The following is a 9,572-nucleotide window of genomic DNA, read 5'->3' on the forward strand; positions in this document are numbered from 1 at the left end:
CCGCCGCCGCTGCCCGCGCCCCGCGGGCTCCCGGGACGGGCTTCCCCGGCTGGGCCGGGCCGCCGCCTCTAGCGCACCTCCCTGCCGGGCGGGGGGCGGTGCTCCCCGCGCCTCCCGGGATCCCGAGCCGGTTAGCTCACGGATCCCTCTGTGCGGCTGGAGGCGCAGACCCCCTCCGACAGACTCGAGCCTCCTCACAGAATGAACGACACTTGGATAGGGGAGGACTCGGGGGCCGGCGGACGCTCGGACTCATTGCAAAATGAAGAACCTGGAGAGGATTTTTTTTCTTAATTAAAAAACCTTTTCGAGCACTACACCAAGCAACAAATAGATACTTCCGTTTCCTATTTTGACCACTTATGGGAGAAAGCGAAGACGGAAAAGGAGAAGCAGCCGAATGGGGTGGGGGTGGGAGCTCAGAAGAGAGCAGGGAGAGGGTGGGATGCCTTCAGGTCTTGGCAGCCAGGAGGAGCTGGGGGGTCTGGGGAAGAGACCAACACGGGGCTTGAAACCCATTGTGCCTAACCCTCTAGCTTCTAGAAACAGGCCTCTCGGGCTCGGAAAATAGACCCCTGCTGCTTTTATATTCCGACTTCAAAGCCTAATATACTGAAATGAGGATTAATTTTCCCATGGTATTCTGGAAATCTTGCCCATAAGCGAAGAAATGACCAGTTATAATGTTCTGCAGAAGAATCCTGGAGGTGTATGTTGTCTAGGGCCGACTGACTAAAATCCCCTTGGTACTCAAACCCTGTCAGAGTCGCTGATTTTTATTATTTGTGAGACTTACTTCACTTCATTTTGTAGAAAGGTTTTATTGGAAACCAAAAGTGATTTCTTTAAAGACTCTAAAAATAATCAAATCTGTTTTCTTTTCTAGTTAGGCCCTAGCAGATTATAAAAAGGAAGAAAGGGAACAGAAACCTCAAAATGTATTGATCTGAGAGCTGAAAAATACTCTCATTCTTCAAGGTGGGTATTAGCCCTATTTTTCCAGATAAGGAAACACTGTTGTTGATACTGCATTCAGCTAGTAAGTAATATTTAGGTTTCAAACCGAGGTTTATCTGCCTACTATGTCCATATTCTTCCGTCTACACACTCAAAAACAGAATTTTTTTAAGAAAAAAAAATCCTTACATGGTGGGCCAATAGTCACTATTTATGAACATGTCAGGGTCTCTCCTCTCACTGAGATAGGCAGACCAATACATTGAGTCGTAGGAAGAGTGGAAGATAGTTACCTAGGCCACAAAGCAATACCATTTAGTAGTTAAGAAAATGGAGGAAGAAATGTCTTCAGTCTTACTTATGTTAGTATTAAACATAATTTCAGACAAAAGAAAACTAGTTTGCAGCCAGAAAGCATCTAAGAAACTGTTTACCCTTCAAGACAGAGAGGGAAATAGAGGTTGGGAGAAGTTTAATGACTTAGCCAGGATCATATACGACGACACTGAAATGGTTCAATTTTCTGCTTTTGAGTTTAGAATTGTCTCAAGGACTCTCAAAAAAAAATGTGGTAATTTCACAAACTACTTTTGACTTTTCTTATTTTAACTTTTTAATCATTATAATTTATTTTGACTCCCCCCCCCCCGCCGAATAATCAGGGCAACTTATATCCTGTCTTGGCGCTCATAAACAATATCCCACATTAATGAATTATACAAAGAATTTTAAATGCAATAGTTTTATTATTTGAATCTACAGTTAATAAAATTTGCCACCTACACTCCTACCAGCTCTCACCTGGACTACTTATTCAATAGCAGCTTCTGCTGTTTCTTGCATTCGTTTTTTCATTGTAGGACACAAAAATGAACCAAATAATCAGTAAAATACTACTTTCAAATTGACTTCCTCTTCCATTTTCCATATAGCATCAGGTCCAAACCTCCCTTTTTACAGAGCAGTCACCTCTATTACATTATCCTTGGTGATGGCTGGGTGTATTTCCTTAGAGTTGCTAGGTTTTTAATTTATAAGCTGTCACAATGCATAAACATAGTTATTGAAAATCTCAGCTTCTGCAGCATTACCTTGCTTATGTTGAGTTTAAATTTCATCTATCATTTTCCCAAAATCCTGACAGAACTATCTGCAATTCTTTGTTTCCCTCTAACCTTGACTAACAAATAATCCTCTCTTCATAAAAACACTAAAAATCTCCTGTATACATTTCCATAATTTTCTCTTAATGAAAAGCTAAAGGTAAAGCTTCACAAAATACCCATAAAATACCCAAACACTCCCCTAAATTTGTTATTTGTTTTGTCCTTGGATTCCTAGTGTTTAAAATCCATACCAAGGTGCTGCTTCCTTCACCCTCCCCCTGCCCACCCACTCTTTGGCAGTTACACTGGAGAGAGTAAGAGAAGTGTTGGCATTTAAATTAAATCATGTTGTTCGTTTCCATCTCTTTTATTTCTTTCATTTCAAAAATAACTCTGCTGCCTTAAGAAGTATGAAACCTTGTCTAGATTCTCATTTCCTATAACAGCAGTCTCATAAAATTGTCAATGAGGGCACTCGAGACTACAGGTTTCTGATGCTTCCAACTGGTAATCTCCCTCTCTCAAAACTGCTCTGGGGTAGTAGAGAAGAGCAGCCGAGGCCTACAACAGGAATTACCGCCTTTTTATAAGCTCTTCCTCCCTCTAGGTACTCATCTACTCACCCACACGCACATGCTCAATCATATCTATGCAGATGCACACATACCCATCCATAGACATAAGCTTAGGAGAGTCTTTTCCCCTAAAACGAGCATATTCTGACAATCTAGATTTACTTCAAGAAACACAGTAAAATAAAGCTTTCTATGCCATAGTATCCACTGGCAACTCCCTAGTCAGTTAAGCGTACTAACGTCACGCTGCCCGGGGTTCCAGTAATTTCGAATGCCCAACACGGCTGACTTCCTACAGAGTTACTCTTTTACTTCTCCAAAGTTTTTCAGCTTCTCACTTTTACACTCTATTGCCTCACTCAACTAAACTATTCGCCAGGGTGTCCCTTGATCCCAGAACTGGATGGGAAAAGACTAATAAAGCCAGAATGCTTGGGCAAACGTCCTGCTAAGATGTTTGCATATAAATATCCAGATACTACCCTATGGCTACCAGCTGGGCTGTGGAGCAGTAGCACAGAGACAGACGTCAGAAGACCCATCTTCATGACAAGGACTGAAATCTGTCAGCAGACATTGGGAAGCTCAGTTGGGATAAGAGCAGCTAGCTAGTCTGGAACCAGGACTGCCCCTTTCTCTGTGACGACCCCCTTTACCATAGCTAGTTTCATCCTTTCTAGATTCCTGAAGCATTTTTTTCATATTTTTATTCTAGCATCTACCAGTGCAGTATGCTTTACATTTCCCGATCTTCCCATTAGACTGTGAACTCCCCAAAAACAAGGATATTTTCTTATTTCTGCCATGTGTCAGGTGTTCAATAAACATTTGTCAAATAAACTGAGGCAGAATAATGCTTATAATCAAGTGTCATTCATGATGTAAAAGAAATCCTCAGCTTAAAAGTGAATTGTGAGTTTTGTTTTATTTTAGATACATGCACCCTTTAATTATGCTACCTTTGTTTGCATTATCCCTTAAGGCTGATGACAAAAATGTACTTTTTTTCTTTGGTTCCTTCCATTTAGAAAATTTTCATTCTCTTTACAAAATAAGTACAACCTTTAAAAATTGTCGTAAGAAAAAAGAAATAGAAAATCAAAGAACAGATAGATCCAAGAACACTTATTTTTAATTTACTCAATTTTTTCATACTAGGACCCTTTGAAATATAAGTGGTACATGTACACCCCCTAGTGGGAAATCTATTCCTCAATACAAATTCCACAAAGAGAAAAACTCATGGAGAGCTTTTGTCAGGGAAAAAATTCAACAGTGTTGGCTTTCATGCTCTGAACCTGAAGGACTAATTAAAAGAAAAATGAAGTTCTTCAATTTAAAGAAATGTAAAGAAAAAATGATAAAAGCAGCATTCACTCAATGATTGAGTCAACATTTACTGAGTGTCTAATATTGCAAGTTATAATACAATAGGCAAAGCTTCATAGTATACGTATGAACTAAAGATGAGCCCACAGGAAAGAGGCATTGAACCTGACTGGGGAAACCGAAGAATTCACAGAGCTAACATTTCAGTTTAACTAGAAATTTCATCAGTAGACTGGAGGAAAGGGGACAGGGTTCCATAAATACGGGGGACACTCTTTTAATAAATATGTTTAGATTCTAATATGTTTAGATTTCATAAAGATTTTATTTATTTATTTATTTATTTATTTATTTATTTATTTATTTGAGAGAGAGAGAGAGCACAAGCAGGGGGAGTGGCAGGCAGAGGGAGAGGGAGAAGCAGGCTCCCCGCTGAGCAGGGAGCCAGATGCCGGGCTCAATCCAGAGACTCTGGGATCATGACCTGGGCTGAAGGCAGATGCATAACAGACTGAGCCACCCAGGCGCCCTAAATTTAGATTTAAAATAACTAAGTGAATATTGTCAGGTCTTCTAATTTACATGTAGTCTTTGTAAGTAAAGGTTAAATATACATATATTGACTTATTTAACATGTATTAGATATTATGTATATAAGATGATGACATAGGTATATGTATGTCTATAAGGGTAATATGTATGTATGTGAGTCACCATAAATGTGAGTGCTACAGATACACAGTGATGCAGGTGTGCTGCATGGTCAACCCAAATAACAGCAGCAGTATTACTGCAATGACATGATTTTTTGAAATGAGGAACAACTTTCTAGTTTTCTCACAGTTCCAACCAGCTCATAATTCCAAGCAAAGTAAAGTATAGTCCTCCCTCTGTTTACTCAATAGTTATATTCCTGGAAACTTCTGTGCATATAAAAAAAATTGTGAAAAAATTGCTGTGCATTTATATATAAAACATGTTTAGGTTCTAGATGCAAAAAATTATAAACACGCTTCGCCCATGCCAGACGAGGAACAAGTGTTCATCCTACTAGACTTTCTCATACACTGCAGGATAGTTACCATCCCTGGGCCCTTCCTGCTAAAGCTAGTATCAACCAGCCCACTTCTCAATTATTGTGACAACAATAAGACTAAAAAAATACCCACATAAATTTTCAAGTGCCCCACCCCCACGGTTGGCTAGGAGGTGGAAGAGAGGGCATCAACACTGTTGTGGGACATTGATTTAAAGAATGGCTCATCAAACATTTTCTCTAAAGTATAATATATGTATTTTACGTTTTCCAGGCCAAGATGCAAGATTGAAGCTATTATGTAGGTCCTTAAATAGCAAAACTTCCTCGTGTAATTTTCATTCATAGTAATGATATGAATTGAAAAGGACAAGTTAAGCAATATTATCATAAAGTTTAAATGTTTAAATCAGAGTACCTTTTTTGGATCATAGTCTTGATGCTACAGTATGAGGTTAGACCATAATTTTCATAGCTGAAAACCAGTTTCTGTGCGGAAAATGACCTAGACTATTCCGAGCCAGATGAGTTTCCCAATGATACAATTTTGTTATCTATGAACAAATCAGTTTATGTGATTCGCGGAGATCCAAATATTTGAAGGAGATATATCATCAACCGAAAGACTAAATCTGACCCAGTCTTCACTGATGAGCCAAGGTGGAGATATTTTCCTTGACAATATTAACAAGGAAATATCTTTCTGCAATTCGAAATTTCTCAACATCCACTACATCCATTTACAGGTATTTGGAGCTAAGTGGTTAACTACCATGGCTATCATTTTTGTACAGTATTTAAGTTTAGAGCTCAAAATGGTTTCTAGTCAATGGTACAATAAATTGGCTAAAATTCTGTGTCTTGACAAAATCTTGTCACATTGTGCTTATGTTTCATAAGTCTGATGTTAAAAATGACCCCTGCAGGAATCCCATCTGTAGTCATGGTTACCAATTCTGACGAATCTACTTTAAAAATTCTCAAAATTCTTCTCCATACACACAAGAAAATCCATTTCCTAATGATGTGCCTTTTTTGGGGGGCTCCATTTCCAGATGATGTTTAGTCATATCGAAATTTTCAACAACACAAATAGCTTGTATATATCTACTTGTTTATCGCCTGCAATAGAAAATGCCCAAAATAGCTTGATTTTTAAATGTCATTTATCCTGCAAGCTCCAAGCTGTATTTCCAACACACTGAGAAATAGAATTTATAGTTATTATGTTTGCAAATGCTGATTTCTGTTTAGGACCTGTTCTTTCTTTTGCTTTCAATAAACATTCTTTGTAAACTTGCCTTTGGTTAAGAAGTTGTAGTTGCCTGAGCAATTTTTGTTTTCACTTAATATGCCACAATTTCAAGGCAGCATCACTGTGATAGGTAATTTTATCTATCAACTTTACTGGGCCACAGGATACCCAGATATTTGGTCAAACATTATTCTGGGTGTGTTTGAGGTGTTTTTCCTGAATGAGATTAACATTTGAATCAGTTGGCTGAGTAAAACAGAATTAACCTCCCTAATATAGGGGGACTTCATCCATCAGTTGGAGGCCTGAATAGAACCAAAGGTCCCATCCTTCTTCAGGTAAGGAAGGAATTGATTCCTCCTGCCTGAGTGCCTTCAAGCTGGGACAATGTTTTTTGGTTTTTGTCTTGTGTTTTTTCTGTCATTGGACTCCAGCTGAAATATCAGCTCTTCCTGGGTCTTGAGCCTGCGTCCTTCAAACTGGAGCTACATCAGCAGCTCTCCTGGGTCTCCAGCTGGCCACTTGCAGATTTGGGGACTTGTCAGCCTCCATAATCCCCTGAGCCAATCACTCATCTGATACACACATTTTTTTGGTTCTGTTTCTCTGGAGAACCCTGACTAATAGAACCATTTATTTTACCTGTATTAAAAAACCAACCCTGGTTGAAATTTCAGTCCTCCTCTTTCCATTCACTAAGTTTATCATCACACATCTTTCCAAATACCAGTTCTTCCTTCAATTTCTTTCCTAATGTCTTCTTGGGGTGTATTCTTTTGTCACAAGCATACTTTGCATCTTAAAGAGGTAAGAATATTCTTTATTTTCACAAGGCTAATTTTTATAATATATGAGCCTTTTCTATCTGTTTTTCATTATCAAACTTCTGATAGAAATATAGATATAAAAAAATTTCACTTTCATTTTAATTGCACGTTAAAAACAAAAACAAAAACCAACTAGTTAACATTGCAAACAGGGGTAGACTACCCTGGTTCAGAAGATGGATAAATTCAGAAGATATCAGGTCAGTAATGGGAGTTTCTAGGGGAAGACAAGATGATGAGAGAGGAATTATTAAGAGAGGCTTCCCGGATTGGTGAGGTCTTATGGAGTACCATTAGAGTTCTAGCTTTAGCAATTAACTACTGTAGTATGTTTTATTAGGAGCTCTGGAAAAAGCTGGGCAGATCATTCACTACAGACTTACCAGCCATGTGGCGAATGGGAGCAAATACAAGTCTGCCTAGAGGAAGGGCACCATTTTTCAATCTGCACAGGAGTTCCTGTAAGTGCTCCATCATTGGGAAAAAGAGAGGGGGTTCTTTTTGGATGGCTGGTGTATCATGCCAGCATACCATATGCATATTTCAGTGGATTTCAGCCATGTGTTCATATCATTGAATACATCCAACAGCTACAGGAGTGATGATGTGGGTATGAAGGTGAACAAGAGCTCAAGAGTTCAGTGATTAAATCTGCAAATTTTGAGGGAGCACTGTCTACTTTGTGCCACTTCTGAATAAACCCTCAACCTCTGCACCTTGTTACTCCTCAGTCCATGCATCAAATACCAATTAAAGCAATCCCTCTTCCAGGAAAACATACTTTATCTCCTCCAAATCTCCCAAACTCCCCTCAATCTGGGAAAGAAAACTCTGCTAGATGCCTGTGCAAACTGTGTTATAATATTGCTTTTTTGCCTTGCGCCCCCCCCCCAATCATAAGCTATCAGGGGACAGGGGCCCAGTGGACTGCTCATTTATGAAAGGGGAACCAAGTGAAAAGAGGATAAGGCCAAAGATTAGCTGAACACACACTGACTTTTGAAGACCAGCTCAAGAAAGACAGGCCTTTGGGGAGACCAAGAAGGGCTCAAAGGTTGCTTTGGATACCAAAAGCCACCCTTTCTTTCTAAACTCCCCAAGGAACAGGAAATGACTCAAGAGCCATCCATCTTCTCTGACCTCAGATATAATAAGAATAACAATATCTCCTTCACTGGCTGGTTGTGATAATTAATCAGATAATGGATACAAAGTGGATACAAAATGGATAAATCAGATAATGGACACAAAGTACATAGAGTAATTATGCAGTACCATTATTTTCCAGGCAGAAATTTTTAGGGTCTCCTTCAAACTTCAGATCCTTGCTGCCTCAGCTTTCCCTGCAGGCCAACTTCTGAACCTTCTTCCTTGTTCCTCTTCCCTATCACCATCCCATCCTATCTTTCCCTTGTCCCTTCCCAACCTCCAACTCTCCCCACTGCTTGCTTTGCCCAGGAGACAGTACAGGAAGAGAAAAGTGAGCCAAATTGCCCGGATCTTCGTGTAGTTCTATCCCTATTACCTGAGCCATAGATTTCTCGGATGTAAAATGCAGATGTTGCTAAACAAAAACAACAACAAAAACAAAACAAAACAAAAAAAACAGTACCTCACTCACACTTGCTTTGAAAATTAAATAAGATATCTAAGTACTTACCAAATTGGCTGGCTAAATTAGCTTGCCCTCAGTAAAGTGTTCAGTGATTCTTATCTATTCACTTTCTTTCTCCCCCTTTCTTTTCCTCTTCACCTAGGCCTGGGGTGAAGATAAGAAAAGAAGTCTAAATGGTACAGTTCACAACAAAAGCACCATGACTTTCAAAGAAAGAAGCCCTATTTAGTCTAATGCTGACATCAAAGAATCAGTTATCTTATTCACCTTCACCACACATTGGTCACATTTCTGACCAATCTAGATTTTGTGGTCATAGGTGAAGATGCCTGTATGATCCTGCAAATTAACACTAGATTTTCTGATGAAAAGCTGAGTTTGCTTTGCATGACCTTGTTCCATTTACAGAAGTAAAAAATTCTTCTTTTCTTACTTAGGAAATACCAAGTATTGGAAAAAAAGCAAAATATTTCTTCTTTATTAAATTTAACCAAAAGGAGAATTGCATGCTACCACAGGGAATAGAGCCCTCTTAAAATTCCCTTCTGAAATCAGGAAAGAAAGCATGTAAAGAAGCACTAATCAAGGTGTGGTCCATAAACCAGAGACTATCTATGTACTGTTTGTTTTAAGTACAGAAATTGAAACTGCTTAGAAATGTTTACGGCACTTTGGTATTGTCTGGATATTTAACCCCCAGTTAGTGGACTCTTCTTATTTGGCCGAGTATAGGCAATTCGGTTGTCGTCAAATCAGTTTTATGAGGCCAGAGCTGCTTACCCAGAATGCACAAGGGACCACGTACCGGTCTGCGAAGAATTGGAGGCGGGGTAGGATACGTAGGATGGAGTGGAGGCGAGCCTGGCCCTTCG

The sequence above is a fragment of the Ailuropoda melanoleuca genome, chromosome 6 (assembly GCF_002007445.2).
Source record: "Ailuropoda melanoleuca isolate Jingjing chromosome 6, ASM200744v2, whole genome shotgun sequence".
Lineage (NCBI taxonomy): Eukaryota > Metazoa > Chordata > Mammalia > Carnivora > Ursidae > Ailuropoda > Ailuropoda melanoleuca.